This window comes from Salvelinus fontinalis, chromosome 36 (genome assembly GCF_029448725.1).
Source record: "Salvelinus fontinalis isolate EN_2023a chromosome 36, ASM2944872v1, whole genome shotgun sequence".
NCBI lineage: Eukaryota > Metazoa > Chordata > Actinopteri > Salmoniformes > Salmonidae > Salvelinus > Salvelinus fontinalis.
The window spans coordinates 14,447,200-14,470,050 of record NC_074700.1 but is presented as its reverse complement, the minus strand read 5'-3'; the positions used below and the strand labels follow the sequence as shown (position 1 = coordinate 14,470,050).

Here is a 22,851-nt window from a genome sequence, read left to right as displayed (position 1 = left end):
CCTAGTTAAATAAAATAAACTGGGCCAAAAATGTATTCTCCAGCAGGTGGTGGTGTTTTGCTTCTTTCGCTCACCAAGCGAGGAGTTTTGGTATGGAGGTCAATGAGACGAGTGTACTGATATAAGTAGGACACGTGACATCTCGGGCAACTTTCAGAAAAAACACTTTATATCGGAGTTGTCTCGAGATCGCTATGCATATTCATGGCATGAGGCTAGTAGCATAGTATCTCTCTCCATTGAATACAAGCGGTTGACATCAACGCCCCTCATCCAATACTCAAAAAAGTATTAAAATAATGAGATGTATACACCAATCCAAAGAGAGGAATAGGCGGCAGCTTGTTACTATGCCCCCAGCCTATGGAATAGCCTGCCAGAGAACCTGAGGGCCGAAACTGTGGACATATTTAAAAGAGATCTTAAAACTCACCTTTTTAGCTTTGCTTTTCCTTGTGGAGCTTTTTAGTCATTCAGTTTTTATTATTCTTTAGTTTTGTATCTCCTAATGTTTGTTGTTTAGTAAACTTCAGTATTTATTTTCAATGTTTTAAATTAGTTTCTTTCCCCGTGATGCACATTGCATTGCATTCCATGTCTGAAATGTGCTGTATAAATAAAGCTTGATTTTATATGATAGTGGAGGTCATAGGTAGCCATGTTGGGGTCAATGGCTCCTCACTCTTTTTCTCCTACAAATCAAACTGGGATCAAGATGTAACATAGTGGGTTAAATATAGCCTACATCAGGATGGGAATGCATGTGTTTTTTGCGATATGTACCATTTTCTCTAAATAGACCAAATATTATGTACCTACCCCCATCATGGCACTCACGACTGACCTCTTATAGTGGCACCAGAGATTATATAACGACAAGGTACCTATGTCTCTACCCTAACATTGGGATTCATTGTCCACAGAGCAGAATGTCCGGCTTTGGGATAGTTAAAAGGCCAATGCCAGAGCACCTGAGGGACCTACTGGGTATGTAACTTAAAAGCATGTCTGACATGTATTGGGTTGCACAATCATGGGTTGATTTAAAAACCATAGAAGAATCTAGAATAGATTCTTAGAAGAGTCTTAAAATGAATTCTAAAACGTACAGGCAGTCAGTGCAGAGACTTTAAAACCGGTGTAATGCTCTCCGTCTGGTCTTGGTCAGTACCAGTGCTGCAGCATCCTGTATGTTTTGCAGTTGACCAATGGCTTTCTTGAGTAGACCAGACAGTCAATCACATTAATTTATCAAGCCCTTTTTACATCAGCAGATGTCACAAAAAGCTTATACAGAAACCCAGCCTAAAACCCCAAACAGCAACCAACGCAGAAGCACAGCAGCTAGGACAAACTCCCTAGAAAGGAAGGAACCTAGGAAGAAACCTAGAGAGGAACTAGGCTCTGAGAGGTGGCCAGTCCTCTTCCATTAAGGCAAGATCGTTCTTCAAGATGTTCAAACATTCATAGATGACCAAAAGGGTCAAATAATAATAAGAGTGATTGTAGAGGGTGCAACAGGTCAGCACCTCAGGAGTAAATGTCAGTTGGCTTTTCATAGCCGAGCATTCAGAGGTTGAGACAGCAGGTGCGGTCGAGAGAGAGAGAGACAAAAACAGCAGCTCCGGAACAAGGTAGCACGTCCGGTGAACAGGTCAGGGTTCCATAGGCAGAACAGTTGAAATTGGAGCTGCAGCACGACCAGATGGACTGGGGACAGCCAGGAGTCATTAGGCCATGTAGTCCTGAGGCATAGTCCTAGGGGGAAAGGAGGCGGGACAGAGCGGGGAACAGAGCGGGGGACAGAGTTCTGAGCCAGTGTGACACTGAAGAAAGCTCCACAGTCATCAATCAAGAAGACTGATAGTGAGTATAGGCCAAGCACATGTGTAATGCATGTGATAACAGAGGTGATTTTCAGGCGGACCTAAATATTGACTGGCTTTCATCAAGCTGCCCAATCAAGAAAAAGCTTTAAACTGTAAACAGAACCGGCCACATGGTGCAGGTTATCAGTCAACCTACCAGGGTGTTTACAAATAGCACTGGTGAAATCATCCACATGTATTGATCACATCTTTACTAATGCTGCAGAAATCTGCTTTAAAGCAGTCTCCAAATCCATTGGATGTAGTGATCACAATATAATAGCCATATCTAAGAAAACCAAAGTTCCAAAGGCTGGGCCTAATATAGTGTATAAAAGGTCATCAAATCAAAGTTTATTTGTCACGTGCTCCGAATACAACAGGTATTTACAGTGAAATGCTTACTTACAGGCTCTAACCAATAATGCAAAAAAGGTATTAAGTGAACAATAGGTAAGTAAAGTAATAAAACAACAGTAAAAAGACAGTGAAAAACAGTAGCGGGGCTGTAACAGTAGTGGGGCTATATACAGTAGAGAGGCTAGAACAGTAGCGAGGCTATAACAGTAGTGGGGCTATAACAGTAGTGAGGCTATATACAGTAGAGAGGCTATAACAGTAGAGAGGCTATAACAGTAGCGAGGCTATAACAGTAGAGAGGCTATAACAGTAGCGAGGCTATAACAGTAGTGGGGCTATAACAGTAGTGAGGCTGTAACAGTAGTGAGGCTATATACAGTAGAGAGGCTATAATAGTAGAGAGGCTATAACAGTAGTGAGGCTATATCAGTAGTGAGGCTATATACAATAGAGAGGCTATATCTTTAGTGAGGCTATAACAGTAGAGAGGCTATATCAGTAGTGAGGCTATAACAGTAGCGAGGCTATAGCAGTAGAGAGGCTATAACAGTAGCGGGGCTATATACAGTAGTGAGGCTATATACAGTAGTGGGGCTATAACAGTAGTGGGGCTATAACAGTAGCGAGGCTATATACAGTAGCGAGGCTATAACAGTAGTGAGGCTATAACAGTAGTGAGGCTATAACAGTAGAGAGGCTATAACAGTAGAGAGGCTATAACAGTAGCGGGGCTATATACAGTAGTGAGGCTATAACAGTAGTGAGGCTATAACAGTAGTGGGGCTAAAACAGTAGCGAGGCTATATACAGTAGCGAGGCTATAACAGTAGTGAGGCTATAACAGTAGTGAGGCTATATCAGTAGTGGGGCTATAACAGTAGTGAGGCTATAACAGTAGTGAGGCTTTAACAGTAGTGAGGCTATATACAGTAGGGAGGCTATAACAGTAGTGAGGCTATATACAGTAGTGGGGCTATATACAGTAGCGAGGCTGTAACAGTAGTGAGGCTATAACAGTAGTGAGGCTATATACAGTAGGGAGGCTATAACAGTAGTGAGGCTATATACAGTAGCGGGGCTATATACAGTAGTGAGGCTATAACAGTAGCGAGGCTATATACAGTAGCGAGGCTATATCAGTAGCGAGGCTTTATACAGTAGCGAGGCTATAACAGTAGCGGGGCTATAACAGTAGTGAGGCTATATACAGTAGCGAGGCTGTAACAGTAGCGGGTCTATATACAGTAGAGAGGCTATAACAGTAGTGAGGCTATAACAGTAGCGAGGCTATATACAGTAGCGAGGCTATATACAGTAGTGAGGCTATATACAGTAGTGAGGCTATAACAGTAGCGAGGCTATATACAGTAGTGAGGCTATAACAGTAGTGAGGCTATAACAGTAGTGGGGCTATATACAGTAGTGGGGCTATAACAGTAGTGGGGCTATAACAGTAGCGAGGCTGTAACAGTAGCGGGGCTATATACAGTAGAGAGGCTATAACGGTAGTGAGGCTATATACAGTAGCGAGGCTATAACAGTAGTGAGGCTATAACAGTAGTGAGGCTATAACAGTAGTGAGGCTATAACAGTAGTGAGGCTATATACAGTAGCGAGGCTATATACAGTAGTGAGGCTATATACAGTAGCGAGGCTGTAACAGTAGCGAGGCTATATACAGTAGTGAGGCTATAACAGTAGTGAGGCTATAACAGTACTGAGGCTATATACAGTAGCGAGGCTATATACAGAAGTGAGGCTATATACAGTAGCGAGGCTGTAACAGTAGCGGGGCTATATACAGTAGAGAGGCTATAACAGTAGTGAGGCTATAACAGTAGCGGGGCTGTAACAGTAGTGAGGCTATATACAGTAGCGGGGCTATATACAGTAGAGAGGCTATAACAGTAGTGAGGCTATATACAGTAGCGAGGCTTTATACAGTAGAGAGGCTATAACAGTAGCGAGGCTATAACAGTAGAGAGGCCATATACAGTAGAGAGGCTATAACAGTAGTGAGGCTATAACAGTAGCGGGGCTATAACAGTAGCGGGGCTATAACAGTAGTGAGGCTATAACAGTAGCGAGGCTATATACAGTAGAGAGGCTATAACAGTAGCGAGGCTATAACAGTAGCGAGGCTATATACAGTAGCGAGGCTATAACAGTAGAGAGGCTATAACAGTAGCGGGGCTATAACAGTAGTGAGGCTGTAACAGTAGTGAGGCTATAACAGTAGTGAGGCTATAACAGTAGTGAGGCTATAACAGTAGAGAGGCTATAACAGTAGCGAGGCTATAACAGTAGTGAGGCTATAACAGTAGAGGGGCTATAACAGTAGTGGGGCTATAACAGTAGTGGGGCTATAACAGTAGTGGGGCTGTAACAGTAGTGGGGCTATAACAGTAGTGGGGCTATAACAGTAGTGAGGCTATAACAGTAGTGGGGCTATAACAGTAGTGGGGCTATAACAGTAGTGGGGCTATAACAGTAGCGAGGCTATAACAGTAGTGAGGCTATAACAGTAGTGAGGCTATAACAGTAGTGAGGCTATAACAGTAGCGGGGCTATAACAGTAGTGAGGCTATAACAGTAGCGAGGCTGTAACAGTAGCGGGGCTATAACAGTAGTGAGGCTATAACAGTAGCGGGGCTATAACAGTAGTGAGGCTATAACAGTAGTGGGGCTATAACAGTAGCGGGGCTATAACAGTAGTGAGGCTATAACAGTAGTGAGGCTATAACAGTAGTGAGGCTATAACAGTAGTGAGGCTATAACAGTAGTGAGGCTATAACAGTAGTGAGGCTATAACAGTAGTGAGGCTATAACAGTAGTGAGGCTATATCAGTAGCGAGGCTGTAACAGTAGCGGGGCTATAACAGTAGTGAGGCTATAACAGTAGCGGGGCTATAACAGTAGTGAGGCTATAACAGTAGCGGGGCTATATACAGTAGCGAGGCTGTAACAGTAGTGAGGCTATAACAGTAGTGAGGCTATAACAGTAGTGAGGCTATAACAGTAGCGGGGCTATAACAGTAGTGGGGCTATAACAGTAGTGGGGCTATAACAGTAGTGGGGCTATAACAGTAGAGAGGCTATAACAGTAGCGAGGCTATAACAGTAGTGAGGCTATAACAGTAGTGGGGCTATAACAGTAGTGGGGCTATAACAGTAGAGAGGCTATAACAGTAGCGAGGCTATAACAGTAGTGGGGCTATAACAGTAGCGGGGCTATATACAGTAGCGAGGCTATATACAGTAGCGAGGCTGTAACAGTAGCGAGGCTATAACAGTAGTGGGGCTATAACAGTAGTGAGGCTATATACAGTAGAGAGGCTATATCAGTAGCGAGGCTATAACAGTAGCGAGGCTATAACAGTAGCGGGGCTATAACAGTAGCGAGGCTATATACAGTAGAGAGGCTATATCAGTAGCGAGGCTATAACAGTAGCGAGGCTATAACAGTAGCGAGGCTATAACAGTAGTGAGGCTATATACAGTAGCGGGGCTATAACAGTAGTGAGGCTATATACAGTAGAGAGGCTATATACAGTAGTGGGGCTATAACATTAGTGAGGCTATATACAGTAGCGAGGCTATATACAGTAGTGGGGCTATAACAGTAGTGAGGCTATATATAGTAGTGGGGCTATAACAGTAGCGAGGCTGTAACAGTAGCGAGGCTATATACAGTAGTGGGGCTATATACAGTAGCGAGGCTATAACAGTAGCGGGGCTATAACAGTAGCGGGGCTATATACAGAAGTGGGGCTATATACAGTAGCGAGGCTATAACAGTAGCGAGGCTATATACAGTAGCGGGGCTATAACAGTAGCGAGGCTATATACAGTAGTGGGGCTATATACAGTAGCGAGGCTATAACAGTAGCGGGGCTATATACAGTAGTGAGGCTATATACAGTAGTGGGGCTATAACAGTAGCGAGGCTATATACAGTAGTGGGGCTATAACAGTAGCGAGGCTATATACAGTAGTGGGGCTATAACAGTAGTGAGGCTATATACAGTAGCGGGGCTATTTACAGTAGTGGGGCTATATACAGTAGCGAGGCTATATACAGTAGTGGGGCTATAACAGTAGTGAGGCTATAACAGTAGCGAGGCTATATACAGTAGCGGGGCTATAACAGTAGTGAGGCTATAACAGTAGTGAGGCTATATACAGTAGTGGGGCTATAACAGTAGTGGGGCTATAACAGTAGTGGGGCTATAACAGTAGTGGGGCTGTAACAGTAGTGGGGCTATAACAGTAGTGGGGCTATAACAGTAGTGAGGCTATAACAGTAGTGGGGCTATAACAGTAGTGGGGCTATAACAGTAGTGGGGCTATAACAGTAGCGAGGCTGTAACAGTAGCGGGGCTATAACAGTAGTGGGGCTATAACAGTAGTGGGGCTATAACAGTAGCGAGGCTATAACAGTAGTGAGGCTATAACAGTAGTGGGGCTATAACAGTAGCGAGGCTATAACAGTAGCGAGGCTGTAACGGTAGCGGGGCTATAACAGTAGTGGGGCTATAACAGTAGCGGGGCTATAACAGTAGTGAGGCTATATACAGTAGTGGGGCTATAACAGTAGCGAGGCTATAACAGTAGCGAGGCTATAACAGTAGCGAGGCTATATACAGTAGCGAGGCTATATACAGTAGCGAGGCTGTAACAGTAGTGGGGCTATAACAGTAGTGGGGCTATAACAGTAGCGAGGCTGTAACAGTAGCGAGGCTATAACAGTAGCGAGGCTATATACAGTAGCGGGGCTATATACAGTAGTGGGGCTATAACAGTAGCGAGGCTATATACAGTAGCGAGGCTATATACAGTAGCGAGGCTATATACAGTAGCGAGGCTGTAACAGTAGCGGGGCTATATACAGTAGTGGGGCTATATACAGTAGTGAGGCTATATACAGTAGTAGGGCTATAACAGTAGTGAGGCTATATACAGTAGAGAGGCTATATCAGTAGCGAGGCTGTAACAGTAGCGAGGCTATATACAGTAGTGGGGCTATAACAGTAGCGAGGCTATAACAGTAGCGAGGCTGTAACAGTAGCGAGGCTATAACAGTAGTGAGGCTATAACAATAGTGAGGCTATAACAGTAGTGAGGCTATAACAGTAGCGGGGCTATAACAGTAGTGAGGCTATAACAGTAGAGAGGCTATAACAGTAGCGGGGCTATAACAGTAGCGAGGCTATAACAGTAGCGGGGCTATAACAGTAGTGAGGCTATAACAGTAGCGGGGCTGTAACAGTAGCGAGGCTATAACAGTAGTGAGGCTATAACAGTAGTGAGGCTATAACAGTAGTGAGGCTATAACAGTAGCGGGGCTATAACAGTAGTGAGGCTATAACAGTAGCGAGGCTGTAACAGTAGCGGGGCTATAACAGTAGTGAGGCTATAACAGTAGCGGGGCTATAACAGAAATGAGGCTATAACAGTAGCGGGGCTATAACAGTAGCGAGGCTATAACAGTAGTGAGGCTATAACAGTAGTGAGGCTATAACAGTAGTGAGGCTATAACAGTAGTGAGGCTATAACAGTAGTGAGGCTATATCAGTAGCGAGGCTGTAACAGTAGCGGGGCTATAACAGTAGTGAGGCTATAACAGTAGCGGGGCTATAACAGTAGTGAGGCTATAACAGTAGCGGGGCTGTAACAGTAGTGAGGCTATAACAGTAGCGGGGCTGTAACAGTAGCGAGGCTATAACAGTAGCGAGGCTATATACAGTAGAGAGGCTATAACAGTAGCGAGGCTGTAACAGTAGCGAGGCTATAACAGTAGCGGGGCTATAACAGTAGCGAGGCTATATACAGTAGCGGGGCTATATCAGTAGCGAGGCTATAACAGTAGCGAGGCTATAACAGTAGCGAGGCTATAACAGTAGCGAGGCTATAACAGTAGCGGGGCTATAACAGTAGCGAGGCTATATACAGTAGCGAGGCTATATCAGTAGCGAGGCTATAACAGAAGCGAGGCTATAACAGTAGCGAGGCTGTAACAGTAGCGAGGCTATAACAGTAGAGAGGCTATAACAGTAGCGAGGCTATATACAGTAGCGAGGCTATAACAGTAGCGGGGCTATATACAGTAGCGAGGCTATAACAGTAGCGAGGCTGTAACAGTAGCGGGGCTATAACAGTAGTGGGGCTATATACAGTAGCGAGGCTATATACAGTAGCGGGGCTGTAACAGTAGTGGGGCTATAACAGTAGTGAGGCTATAACAGTAGTGAGGCTATAACAGTAGCTAGGCTATAACAGTAGCGGGGCTATAACAGTAGTGGGGCTATAACAGTAGTGAGGCTATAACAGTAGCGAGGCTATATACAGTAGCGAGGCTATAAAAGTAGTGAGGCTGCATACAGACACTGGTTAGTCAGGCTGATTGAGGTAGCCATTTGATTACATGTTCAGGAGTCTTATGGCTTAGGGGTTAAAACTGTAGAGAAGCCTTTTTGTCTGAGACTTGGCACTCCGGTACCGCTTGCTATGTTGTATTAGAGAGAACAGTCTATGACTGGGGTGGATGGGGTCTTTGACAATTTTTAGGGCCTTCCTCTGACACCGCCTGGTGTAGAGGTCCTGGATGGCAGGCAGCTTAGCCCCAGTGATGTACTGGGCCGTACCCACTACCCTCTGTAGTGCCTTGCGGTCAGAGGCCAAGCAATTACCGTACCAGGCAGTGATGCAACCAGTCAGGATTCTCTCGATGTTGTAGCTGTAGAACCTTTTGAGGATCTCAGGACCCATGCCAAATCTTTTTAGTTTCCTGAGGGGGAATAGGCTTTGTTGTGCCCTCTTCACGACTGTCTTGGTGTGTTTGGATGCATTCTAGTTTGTTGGTGATGTGGACACCAAGGAACTTGAAGCTCTCAACCTGCTCCCCTGCAGCCCTGTCGATGAGAATACTCGGTCCTCCTTTTCCTGTAGTCCACAATCATCTCCTTAGTCTTGGTTACGTTGAGGGATAGGTTGTTATTCTGGCACCACCCGGCCAGGTCTCTGACCTCCTCCCTATAGGCTGTCTCGTCATTGTCGGTAATCAAGCCTACCACTGTTGTGTCATCTGCAAACTTAATGATGGTGTTGGAGTTGTGCCTGGCCATGCAGTCGTGGGTGAACAGGATGTACAGGAGAGGACTGAGCACGCACCCCTGGGGGGCTCCAGTATTGAGGATCAGTGTGGCAGATGTGTTGCTACCTACCCTCACCACCTGGGGGCGGCCCGTCAGGAAGTCCAGGATCCAGTTGCAGATGGAGGTGTTTAGTCCCAGGATCCTTAGCTTAGTGATGAGCTTTGAGGGTACTATGGTGTTGAACGCTGAGCTGTAATCATAGAATAGCATTCTCACATAAGTGTTCCTTTTGTCCAGGTGGGAAAGGGCAGTGTGGAGTGCAATAGAGATTGCATCATCTGTGGATCTGTTTGGGCGGTATGCAAATTGGAGTGGGTCTAGGGTTTCTGGGATAATGGTGTTGATGTGAGCCATTACCAGCCTTTCAAAGCACTTCATGGCTACGGACGTGAGTGCTACGGGTCTGTAGTCATTTAGGCAGGTTGCCGTTGTGTTCTTGGGCACAGGGACTATGGTGGTCTGCTTGAAACATGTTGGTATTACAGACTCAATCAGGGACATATTGAAAATGTCAGTGAAGACACCTGCCAGTTTGTCAGCACATGCCCGAAGCACACGTCCTGGTAATCCGTATGGCCTCGCAGCCTTGTCTATGTTGACCTGTGTAAAGGTCTTACTCACGTCGGCTACCGAGTGCGTGATCACACAGTCGTCCGCAACAGCTGATGCGCTCATGCATGCCTCAGTGTTGCTTGCCTCAAAGCAAGCACAGAAGTGATTTAGCTCGTCGGGTAGGCTCGTGTCACTTGGCAGCTCGCGCTGTGCTTCCCTTTGTAGTCTGTAATAGTTTGCAAGCCCTGCCACATAAGACGAGCGTCAGAGCCGGTGTAGTATGATTCAATCTTAGCCCTGTATTGACGCTTTGCCTGTTTGATGGTTCGTCGCAGTGAATAGCAGGATTTCTTGTAAGATTCCCGGTTAAAGTCCCGCACCTTGAAAGCGGCAGCTCTGCCCTTTAGTTCAATGCGAATGTTGCCTGTAATCCATGGCTTCTGTTTGGGGTATGTATGTACTGTCACTGTGGGGACAACGTCCTCGATGCACTTATTGATAAAGCCAGTGACTGATGTGGTGTACTCCTCAATGCCATCGGAAGAATCCCAGAACATGTTCCAGTCTGTGATAGCAAAACAGTCCTGTAGTTTAGCATCTGCTTCATGTGACCACTTTTTTTATAGACCGAGTCACTGGTACTTCCTGCTTTAATTTTTGCTTGTAAGCAGGAATCAGGAGGATAGAGTTGTGGTCGGATTTACCAAATGGAGGGTGAGGGAGAGCTTTGTACACATCTCTGTGTGTGGAGTACAGGTGATCTAGATTTTTTCCCTCTGGTTGCACATTTTACATGTTGATAGAAATGTGGTAGAACTGATTTAAGTTTCCTTGCATTAAAGTCTCCGGCCACTAGGAGCGCCGCCTCTGGGTGGCGCTGTTTGCTTATTTCCTTATACAGCTGACTGAGTGAGGTTTTAGTGCCAGCATCTGTCTGTGGTGGTAAATAAACAGCCACGAAAAGTATAGCTGAAAACTCTCTAGGCAAGTAGTGTGTCCTGCAATTTATCACAATATACTCTACTTCAGGCGAGCAAAATCTACAGACTTCCTCAGATTCCGTGCACCAGCTGTTGTTTACAAATATGCACAGACGATACAATAAGTTTTGTAATGATTCCTGTGTTGAGTAATGAGGAGCAACCAGACACTGCCACAGGACTTCTTGACGGGCCACAGGACTTCCTGACGGGCCACCCCCAGGTGGTGAGGGTAGGAATCAACATCTCCATCCCGGTGATCCTCAACACTGGGGCCCCACAAGGGTGCGTTCTCAGCCCTCCCCTGTACTCCCTGTTCACCCATGACTGCATGGCCATGCATGCCTCCAATTCAATCATCAAGTTTGCAGACGACACTACAGTTGTAGGCTTGATCACCAACAACAACGAGACAGCCTACAGGGAGGCAGTGAGGGCCCTCGGAGTGTGGTGTCAGGAAAATAACCTCACACTCAACTACAACAAAACAAAGGAGATGATCGTGGACTTCAGGAAACAGCAGAAGGAGCACCCCCTATCCACATTGATGGGACAGTAGTGGAGAAGGTGGAAAGTTTTAAGTTCCTCGGCGTACGCATCGCGGACAAACTGAAATGGTCCACCCACACAGACAGCGTGGTGAAGAAGGCGCGCAGCGCAACAGATGTAACAGTAGCTAACATGGGGAGAGGTCTGTCCATAATAAAGAGCAACTCTGCCTTAACAACACTATCAACAAGGGAGCTCCTACAGGCCCTAGTTTTGTCACACCTGTCCAGTCGTGTGGTCAGGTGCCACAAAGAGAGATTTAGGAGAATTACAATTGGCCCAGAACAAGGCACCTGGGCTGGCCCCTAAATGTAAACTGAGAGGTAACATTAATCTTATGCATGTCAATCTCTCCTGGCTCAAAGTAGAAGAGAGATTAACTTTATCACTACTTGTTTTTGTGAGAAGTATTGACATGTTGAGCTGTCTGTTTAAACTACAAGCACACAGCTCAGGCACCCACGCATACCCCACAAGACGTGCCACCAGAGGCCTCTTCACAGTGCCCAAGTCCAGAACAGACTATGGGAGAGGCAGAGTAATAAATGGAGCCATGACAACATGGTACTCTATTCCACATCAAGTAACTCATGAAAGCAATAAAAACAGATAACCCCCCCCCCCCATAAAAATCACCTTATGGAACAGCAGGGACAGTGAAGAGACACACACAGGCACAGACACACGCATACACACACACACGATAACATAAGCACTGATGGTGCTGACAGAGATGGCCGCCTCGCTTCTAGTCCTTAGGAAACTATGCAGTATTTTTTTTTATGTATTGTTTTTATGTATTATTTCTTACATTGTTAGCCCAGAAAATCTTAAGTGTTGTTACATACAGCCGGGAAGAATTATTGGATATCAGAGCGACGTCAACTTACCAACATTAAAACCAGGAATACGACTTTCCCGAAGCGGATCCAACCAGGACATTGGATCTAATTCCAGAGGCCAACCCAAAACAACGTCGCCACAGATGAGGTAGACGGAGCAGCCTCCTGGTCAGACTTTGAAGGCATGCACACCAGCCACCGCTTCCGAGTATATTACTCGCCATTGTCCAGTCTCTAGATAACAATGTAAACGAAATTAGGGCAAAGGTTGCTTTCCAGAGAGACATCCGGGATTGTAATATTCTCTATTTCACAGAAACATGGCTCTCTCGTGATAGTAGTTTGTACAGCCACCGGGAATCTTTATGCGTCACGCCAACAGAAATAAACATCTCTCCGGGATTAACGACTCATGGTGTAATCATAACAACATACAGGAACTCAAGTCTTTTTGTTCACCTGACCTAAAAATCCAAATGCCGACCATATCATCTCCCAGGAGAATTCTCGTCGGTCATTATCACAGCCGTGTATATCCCTCCTCAAGCCGATACCATGACAGCCCTCAAGGAACTTCACGGGACTCTGTGCAAACTGGAAACCATATATCCTGAGGCTGCATTTACTGTAGCTGGGGATTTTAACAAAGCAAATTTGAGAACAAGGCTACCTAAATTATATCAGAATATTGATTGTAGCACTTGGACCACAGCTACTCTAACTATCGCAATGCATACAAAGCCCTCCCCCGCCCTCCCTTCGGCAAATCCGACCACGACACCATTTTGCTGGATATACCCGTGACTAGAACTATCCAACGCTAGTCTGACCAATCGGAATCCATGCTTCAAGATTGTTTTGATCACGCTGACTGGGAAATGCTCCGGGCAGCCTCGAGAATACCATCGATTTACATGCAGATTTGGTGAGGAAGTGCATTGGAGATGTTGTACCCACTGTGACTATTATAACCTAAACAGAAACTGTGGATAGATGGCGGCATTCATACAAAACTGAAAGCGTGAACCACCGCATTTAACCATGGAAAGATGACTGGGAAAAAATCTGAATATAAACTGTGTAGTTATTCCTTCCGCAAGGCAATCAAACAAGCGAAATGTCAGTATAGGGACAGAGGGGAGTCACAATTCAGCGGTCTGCCCAACGCATCACCGGGGGCAAACTACCCACCCTCCAGGACAACTACAGCACCCGATGTCAGGAAGGCCAAAAAGATCATCAAGGACATCAACCACCTGAGCCACTGCCTGTTCACCCTGTTATCATCCAGAAGGCGAGGTCAGTACAGGTGTATCAAAGCTGGGACAGAGAGACTGAAAAACAGCTTCTCTCTCAAGGCCATCAGACTGTTAATAAAAAGCCATCACTAGCACATTGGAGGCTGCTGCCTATAGGCATAGACTAGGATTCACTGGCCACTTTAAGGAATGGAACACCAGTCACTTTAATAATGTTTACATATCTGGCATTACTCATCTCATATGTATATACTGTATTCTATACTATTCTATGGTATCTTAGTCACTTAATGTTTACACATCTGACATTACTCATCTCATGTGTATATACTGTTTTCTATACTATTCTACTATATCTTAGTCCGTTCCCGCTCTGACATTGCTCGTCCATATGTATATAGTCTTAATTCATTCATAATTAGATTTGTGTGTATTGGGTATATGTTGTGTAATTTGTTAGATATTAGTTGTTAGATATTACTGCACTGTCGGAGCTAGAAGCACAAGCATTTCACTACACCCGCAATAACATCTGCTAATCACGTGTATGTGACCCATAAAATGTGATTTGATTTGATTTGATTTATCCCTGTGCCACCATTGCGACTACAAGATGCTCTCGGATTATGAGAGAACACACAGTCAGGTGACGAGAGAACAGCTGGAGTAGCAGTGTTCTCTGGGTTGGTCGTCATTGTTGGTGATCAAGCCCACTACTGTTGTGTCGTCTGCAAACTTGAGGATTGAGTTGTAGGCGTGCATGGCCACGTAGTCGTTGGTGAACAGGGAGTACATAAGAGGGCTGAGCACACACCCTTGTGGGGACCCAGTGTTGAGGGTCAGCGAAGAGGAGATGTTGTTTCCTACCTTCACCACCTGGGGTCGGCCCGTCAGGAAGTCCAGGACCCAGTTGCACAGGGAGGGGTTGAGACCCAGGGCCTCCAGCTTGATAATGAGCTTGCAGGGTATGGTGTTGAATGCTAAGCTGTAGTCAATGAACAGAATTCTTACATAGATATTATTTTTGTCCAGATGGGATAGGACAGTGTGCAGTGTGATGGCGATTGCGTCCTCTGTGGACCTGTTGGGGTGGTATGCAAACTGAAGTGGGTCTAGGGTGGCCGGTAAGGTGGCGGTGATATGATCCTTGACTAGCCTCTTAAAGCACTTCATGATGACAGAAGTGAGTGCTACGGGGCGGTAGTCATTTAGTTCAGTTATCTTTGCCTTCTTGGGTACAGGAACAATGGTAGCCATCTTGAAGCATGTGGGGACAACAGACTTTCGATAGGGAGCGATTAAATATGTCCTTAAACACACAAGCCAGCTGGTCTGCGCATGCTTTGAGGATGCGGCTATGCCATCTTGGCCAGCAGCCTTGCGAGGGTTAACAAGTTTAAATGTTTGACTCATGTTAGCCACTGAGAAGGAGGGCGGGGGGTGTGGGGGCGCAGTCTTTGTTAGCGATCCGCGACGGTGGCACTGTATTATCCTCAAAGCAGGCAAAGAAGGTGTTTAGTTTGTCTGGAAGCATGACGTCAGTGTCCGTGATGTGGCTGTTTTTGTCCCTGTACCGGCATTTCACTTTTTTTGATTGCCTTGCGGAGCGAATAACTACACTCTTTACATTCAGCCATATCTCCAGACCTCTTCCATGGTTAAATGCAGTGGATCGCGCTTTCAGTTTTACACGAATGCCGCCATCCATCCATGGTTTCTGGTTAGGGTATGTTTTAATGGTCCCAGTGGGTACGACGCCTCCAATGCACTTATTTATAAATGCACTCACCAAGTCAGCGTACAGGTCAATATTGTCCTCTGAGGCTGATCATAACATATTCCAGTCCGTGTGATTAAAACAATCTTGGAGCGTGGCTTCCGATTGGTCAGACCAGCGTTGAATGGTTCTCGTCACTGGTACATCCTGTTTGAGTTTCTGCCTATAAGCCAGGACGAGCAAGATGGCATCGTGGTAAGATTTGCCAAAGGGAGGGCAGGCTTTGTATGCATCGCGGAGTATTAGCCTTACGTGTTCGTGCAATCAATATGCTGATACAATTTAGGTAGCACTGTTCTCAAATTTGCATTGTTATAAGAGAGGATCTGCTTCTACCTACAATACAACATGCCCACAAATGAGCAAGACTGTTACACAAATAGGCCTGAAACTAATCTAAGTCCACAATGACAGTCACAAGTACTGAGCAATCAGACAGTTCAAACAGCAATGACTAACTAGGCTACTAAATAAAAGACAGCTCTTAAATTAAATTACCCTAGTAAGACAATACCAATCAAAACGTATCCTTGCAGCTCTTGTAAGAGTTGATCCCCTTCCAAACTATAGATGTAGACTAGACGAGAAGCTTGTTCAAGTTGACATAATATAGACAAATTATATTGACTAATTGGATGGGCTACTGATGGTTCATCAGTGCTTCTCCTCCTTGCAGTGATTAGTGAATGACATGACTATAACTTTCCTCCTATCTCCTCTGTCCTTACAGCAGAAGAGTCAGACTGTGGTCAGTGGGCCCACTCCGGACTCGACCGAACTCCCATTGAAGAGGCCAACTTTCTATTGCTGGACAACCTTCTCTACTTCCAAACACTTGATCCTGAGTTTACTTCAGGTGAGTACAGAGGACTTTAAGCTAAGAGAATACAATAAAAAATACACTGATAAAATAAACAATGTGAAAATAATATGTTGATTTTGTTTGCATGAATAATGTGTCTGAAAGCATGCGGTGTTGAGATGAAAATGAGTAGAACCCACAGGTAGTGAACTGTACTGGGGTCCAGATGGATCAGGTAGTTTGACTATCACCATGAGTGTGGTGGGGAAACTCCCTCATAGGGAGAGCCCTGTGTTTCGGTTGATCATGTCACATGACCAGGATTTTAACCTTTATTTAAAGCTTTTTCATCCCACTGTCTTGTTATGGCAAATGGTCCTGCACCATCCTCAAACAATTGCTTACATCTTTGGTTTAATTCTCATTTCTGGAAAAGGCTTAAAATAAAAGGTCATACTCACAGGTCATACTCATACTCATAGGTCATACTTCTATTTTCTTCTGCACAGAGGATGTTTTTTTCTGAAACAAGGACTTGAAAATTATATGTCTAAATACTGCCTGTAAAAGCTGTGCAAAAAATCCAGAGTTACACTTGAACATAATGGATGTTATGTTTCTACCTATGATTAACTGAACATACCCATACAATCCCAATCTGTGCTTTCCAGAAATAGCCTACCATTATAACGAGCACCAACATATCCCCAATGTGAAAAGAAAGGAAAGCAATCACGTTAACATAGACAACTGAGAGGCTTAACATTTCTTCCCCTCAATAGCTTCGTATGTGCTCTGCATCCCTATCTGCTGGAGAAACTCAATGTTACATTTTTTTTAGGTGATTTTCTTAAAACTGCATTGTTGGTTAAGAGCTTGTAAGTAAGCATTTCACTGTACGGTTGTATTTGGCACATGTGACAAATAACATGTGATTTGATTTGATTTTCCCATCACAGGAAACGAGGCAGTCCGTATTGGCGACTGTAGTCTTACTTACAAGGTGAGAATCTCTTATGGTCAAAACCTGACTGTTTAGTCCGGCTCTAGATCTAGGACCTGACTGTTTAGTCCGGCTCTAGATCTAGGACCTGACTGTTTAGTCCGGCTCTAGATCTAGGACCTGACTGTTTAGTCCGGCTCTAGATCTAGGACCTGACTGTTTAGTCCGGCTCTAGATCTAGGACCTGACTGTTTAGTCCGGCTCTAGATCTAGGACCTGACTGTTTAGTCCGGCTCTAGATCTAGGACCTGACTGTTTAGTCCGGCTCTAGATCTAGGACCTGACTGTTTAGTCCGGCTCTAGATCTAGGACCTGACTGTTTAGTCCGGCTCTAGATCTAGGACCTGACTGTTTAGTCCGGCTCTAGATCTAGGACCTGACTGTTTAGTCCGGCTCTAGATCTAGGACCTGACTGTTTAGTCCGGCTCTAGATCTAGGACCTGACTGTTTAGTCCGGCTCTAGATCTAGGACCTGACTGGTTAGTCCGGCTCTAGATCTAGGACCTGACTGTTTAGTCCGGCTCTAGATCTAGGACCTGACTGTTTAGTCCGGCTCTAGATCTAGGACCTGACTGTTTAGTCCGGCTCTAGATCTAGGACCTGACTGTTGCATCTGAATCAATAACATTCATAGGGGGAAAAAATTACAAAGAATTAAACCACATTACATCATGAACCTTTCCCATGATAGAGACAACTTTAGACATTAGGAAGCTCAGGGCTCAGTCAATGAACAGGGGCCTCAATGATTTCATAGATAACAGATGATTCAGATAGGGAACTCTGTGGCCCAATAGCTAAGGAGAGCATCAAGCGTGTTCATTCACAGAACCACAGCACCTGCAAGAAAAAATCCATGCATTTTTATTAGTTTGTTACAATTGTTGGATTTGCGCCTCGCCTGCCACACGTTGAATTGGCACTAAAACAGCTGTTGTATTGGGTAATTTGGAGTGTGTTTTCTATTATGCAATGTTACACAATGGGATTGGGGCTTCTGAGAATGTAATTGGCTTCTGCTCCCTAAGTTTGAACAGCTGTGTGAGCCCTCAGCCCTGCACTGCTCATAGTCATAGGGATCTCTCTTTTGGCACAGTTCAGGAGCATAATAGATGTTACAATGTTTTGGTTTTGTTTGATGAGGTTGTAGCATTTAAATAGGGCCACAGTGTTTTGATTGCTCACCTGCCACAAGTTAAAATGTCAATGGACCTACCAGAGTCGGGCCCGCCAATGTACTGGTAGACAGCTTTCTAAACAACCTGACAGGACAAACAATAAACGGAAGCCTCCAATAGAAGTACCGCAAATTAGTCCAATTACCATTTGTCAGGGGTCTTACATAGGCTAAAACTTGGATCATTTCCCACCCTAAGAAGAATTTAAAAGTAGACTGACCTTTCACCGTACAGAAGTATATGGTAATACAACTGTTTATTATTCATTCAAATGATTACAGAAAAGATCTATGGAGGAGTGACAAGGTTAAATACTGAACATATCTCTGCTGTTTCCTGCCAGTGTAAAAAGGTTATTCTAGCGACGTGGAACCTGTCCCAGACCAAGTTGTTGTTTATCAGTAGAGGAGGCTCTTCTCAGTCTATTAAAATCTTCCTGCTGAAGAGTCGCCTGGTCTTCCTAAAACAATCAGCAGGGGTGACTCGGGGTCGAGGGGGGGGGGGGGGGGGGTCGGCTAGGCCACAGGGACAGTGTGTGGAGCCTGCCAAAAGTGAGATTGTCGTATACAATGCAGTTCAAGTGTGTCTGGCATCCAGATAATGACTTAGTGGGGAGGTAGTTGTGATGGTAATCATAAGAATTGTTTACATCCATAAGGCCAGGAAGTTCATAAAATGTATTAGCAAGTGGCTACTTGCTACTGTTATTATGGGCAGGACACAATACAAAAGACTCAGGGGAGGGGCTCCCTACCTAGCCTTGTGGTGACGAGCTTCGGGGCTTCCTGTCCCAGAAAAGCCCTATTGGACGTGAACAGTATCACAAGTGACCAGAGTGCTGTAGAGGTCACGACATTAGTGGAACCTGTCCCATACCAGACACGAATGGAAGATTACTCTTCCTCCGCGGACAGACGCCTGTGTTGGTCCAAAACAATAACTTCCGACAGGCTACTGTCTTGGCTCCTGCCTCTCTGGTCTACCCATTCTTTCATGTGAATATCCTGTCTTGTGTCGCGCCAGTGGACTGACTCGCAGAAAGTAGATCTATCTGGCTCTCTTCCCAGCAGTAGGGAGAAAGACTGCCGCCATGAACTTTCACTAGTGCTGTTTACTATGTTGTGGATTCTCTCTCTCTCTCTCTCCCCCCTCCGACTCCTGGCTTTCTTTGTTTATTATCAAAAAGGGCAGGAGGGTGTCCTTGGGTTCATCCCGCTTTCCCTTTTAAATCATCCCTAATTCAACGACAACATCGGTTCTACCCACGGAGTCATTATGACGGGACGCCCCCGCACCCAGCCCCGATACATGGCTTGCAGCACGTACCTTGTCTCTCTGTCCCCTCTCTCATTTTGGCTCAGACATAAGCAAACAGCCCAGGGTTTTATTTGAACAAACAGTACAGCAAGCCATGGTCCCAGACAGACTGAGAACCATGACGATGTTAAGAGCCAGTGGGACTGGACAGCCAGTCACATGTGGATTGTCTTTGACGCCTCACTGCGTGTCTTTGTGAAGGTATCCTTTGTAGTCCACCTGTCCTTTGTAGTCTACCTTTTCAAGGTGCCCACAAGTTATTTGAAATGCAATATTTTACAGCAATAATTGGTTAGAAACCCACACCTTCTGTCTTCCATGGTTTTGAACAACTATTTATAGAAAGTCTGAAATTATGCCATTATTGTTTGAATTTGAACTTGGTCTGTAGTGTTTCACTTCACCATTGAACTTTGTTTCTTAGCAAGTTTAAGATTTTTCCTAAAATTCTATCAGTTTATATAATGTGTTCCAAACTTATTTAAAGTTGCACTGTGTAGAAATTGCTCTGCCATTTTCTGGTTGCTAAAATTCTAATAGTTCACCTAATTTCAGTTTATTTGACAAAACAAGCAAGTACAGTGTAGAGAATCATTGTACCATCTAAACCGCTGAGAAATATATTTTCCTTAAAAAAATATATAGTATTTTCAGCTGTTTGAAGCTGGTGTACAAAACGGAAAGTAAAAGACCTAAAAACTAAACTTAAAGCTGCAATATATAACTTCTTGGGCGACCTGACCAAATTCACATAGAAATGTGAGTTATAGATCTGTCATTCCCATTGAAAGCAAGTTTAAGAAGCGTTCTATGTGCATTATTTTTATAATTCTTGTATTTTTAGCTTAAAATTACTGAAAATACAATATTTTTGGTTATGTAAAAGATGCTGTATTTCAAAGCGGTTTAGATGGTACAATGATGCTCTTCACCAAGTATTCCCAGGGGTAAGAGGCGCAAAGATGATGAGAACTACATTGAGTTGGGGTTCACTTATATTGGGAGTAGTGCCTTTCCTCAGCCACAGTGTGTTATATGTGCAAAAGTACTATTTCACAACTCGATGAAACCTTCACTCTTGCGCAGACATTTAGAAACAAAAGATACCAATTTGAAAAATAAGCCACGGGAGTTTTTTGAGCAAGAATGAAGACAACTTTCGAGTAGTAAGACATGTATAAAAGCAACAGATACCATTAATAAGAAAGGGCTAGAAGCGTCTTATATGGTGAGCTACCGAGTGGCTAGGACAGGCAAGCCCCATACTATTGTGGAGGACTTAATTCTTCCTGCTGCCGTGGATATGGCTGGGACAATGCTGGGGGAAAAGGCCCAAAAAACTATACAAACAATGTCTTCATCAAACAACACCATTTCACAAAGCATCAGTGACATGGCAGGAGATGTTTTGAAACAATTACTGCTTCGCATACAAGCCAGTGAATTCTATGCGTTACAGCTGGATGAGTCAACAGACGTGGCGGGCCTGGCTGTAAGGACTGGGTGTCGGAGTGCGAAGTCAGGCACAGGAAGACAGAGGATACAATGATCACGTTCATTTAATGAACCACTGACAAACAACGGCCACCCCACTTGACACTGGGTGCTCCCAATAAACTGCCCCAGACACGGGGAACAAAAACAGTTCAGAAAATGCACACTAACACAAACACGTAACGATCAGACTAACAAACACCAAGCTTACAATAAAACAATCCCGCACAAAGAAACGGGCGGGCCGGCTGACAGATAAAGCCCAACTAATTACGAACAAACACAAAACAGGTGTAACCAATGAACACATAAGGAGGGGGAGGAAAAAGATCACTGGCAGCTAATAGGCCGGTGACGACGACCGCCGAGCGCCACCGAACGGGAAGGAGAGCCTGCCTCGGTCGGAGTCGTGACACTGGCACAGCTCCTAGTATATGTCTGTTATGTTTTTGGAGGGTCAATTAAGGAAGACAACCTCTACTGCAAACCACTGGAAACCAGGACAACAGTGTCACGACTCCGACCGAGGCAAGACTATCACCCCCAGACCAACGACCAAACCAAACGGTCCAACCAGGAGCTGGAGACTGCCCTACGTTGTGTGACTTTGGCAAACCCTTCCTCATGGAGTGCCCAGCTACCCTGGGTGGAATATTCCCTCAACACCCTCATCAACGCCTCATCAGGTACGTCACCCATTGAATGTGTTCTGGGCTATCAACCCCCTTGTTCCCTGCCCAAGAGGTCAAGGTAGCAGTGCCCTCAGTCCATGATCACATGCACCGTTGTCATCACACCTGGAGAATGGCCCGGCCACCCTTCACCATGCCTCCGCCAGGACCCAATGCGAAGCTAACCATCACCGTGCCTCAGCTCCAGTCTACACTCCAGGCAAAAGGGTATGGCTCTCGTCGAAGGACTTGCCCTTGAAAGTGGCTTCCAGAAAACTTGCCCCCCGATTCATTGGTCCCAATGAGATTGATAATGTCATTAACCCCTCTGCTGTGCACCTGAAACTACCAGACTCTGTTAAGATCCACCCAACCTTCCATGTGTCCCTGACTAAACCTGTCTGCTCCAGTCTTGTGTACTCCTGCAGCAGCTCCTCCACCCCTCAGCTCATCGATAACCATCCTGCCTATATCATCCGGCAGCTTTTGGATGTGCGCTGTTGGGCCGTGGCTGGTAGTACCTGGTGGACTGGGAGGGATACGGGCCTGAGGAGCGCTGCTGGGTGCCCCGACGTCACATGCTGGACCCCTCCCTCTTACGGGATTTCCATACCTCACACCCAGATTAGCCCGGTCGGGCGCCACCTGGGTACTGTCACATCTGCTCCGTCCACGCCCTCTAGTGCTCATCCGGTGTCTCCTTGACCTGACGCTTTTTTCCTCTCCGCTAAAGTTCTGCCTGCTTGGTCCCTGTCTCCAGTCCGACTTGTTGTCAGTCCTGCTACTCTGTCCTGGATTCCCCACTCTTGGATTCCCTTCCGGACCGGCTTACCCTGTCCCCACACCTCTCGCTCCAGCCCCAGCCTCTGCACCTGGTTTCCAGCAACCCGCCCGAGCTTTCCCTGGCCTGCACTCAATCTTCTTCCTGTGTTTGAATAAATACCTTGGTTACCTCATCCCAGTCTCCTCGTTTGAGTCTGCTCTTGGGTTCACCTGTTCCGCTCCGCATGACAATAAGAGCTCTTTGTCACTTCCCAGTGTTGTG

At 45.4% G+C, this 22,851-nt stretch overlaps 1 pseudogene; it reads left to right on the top strand.

The window, feature by feature from the left end:
• Positions 1-22,511, top strand: part of LOC129835430 (uncharacterized) — a 41,500-nt pseudogene extending 18,989 nt beyond the window's left edge.
• The last annotated feature ends 340 nt before the right edge of the window (positions 22,512-22,851 follow it).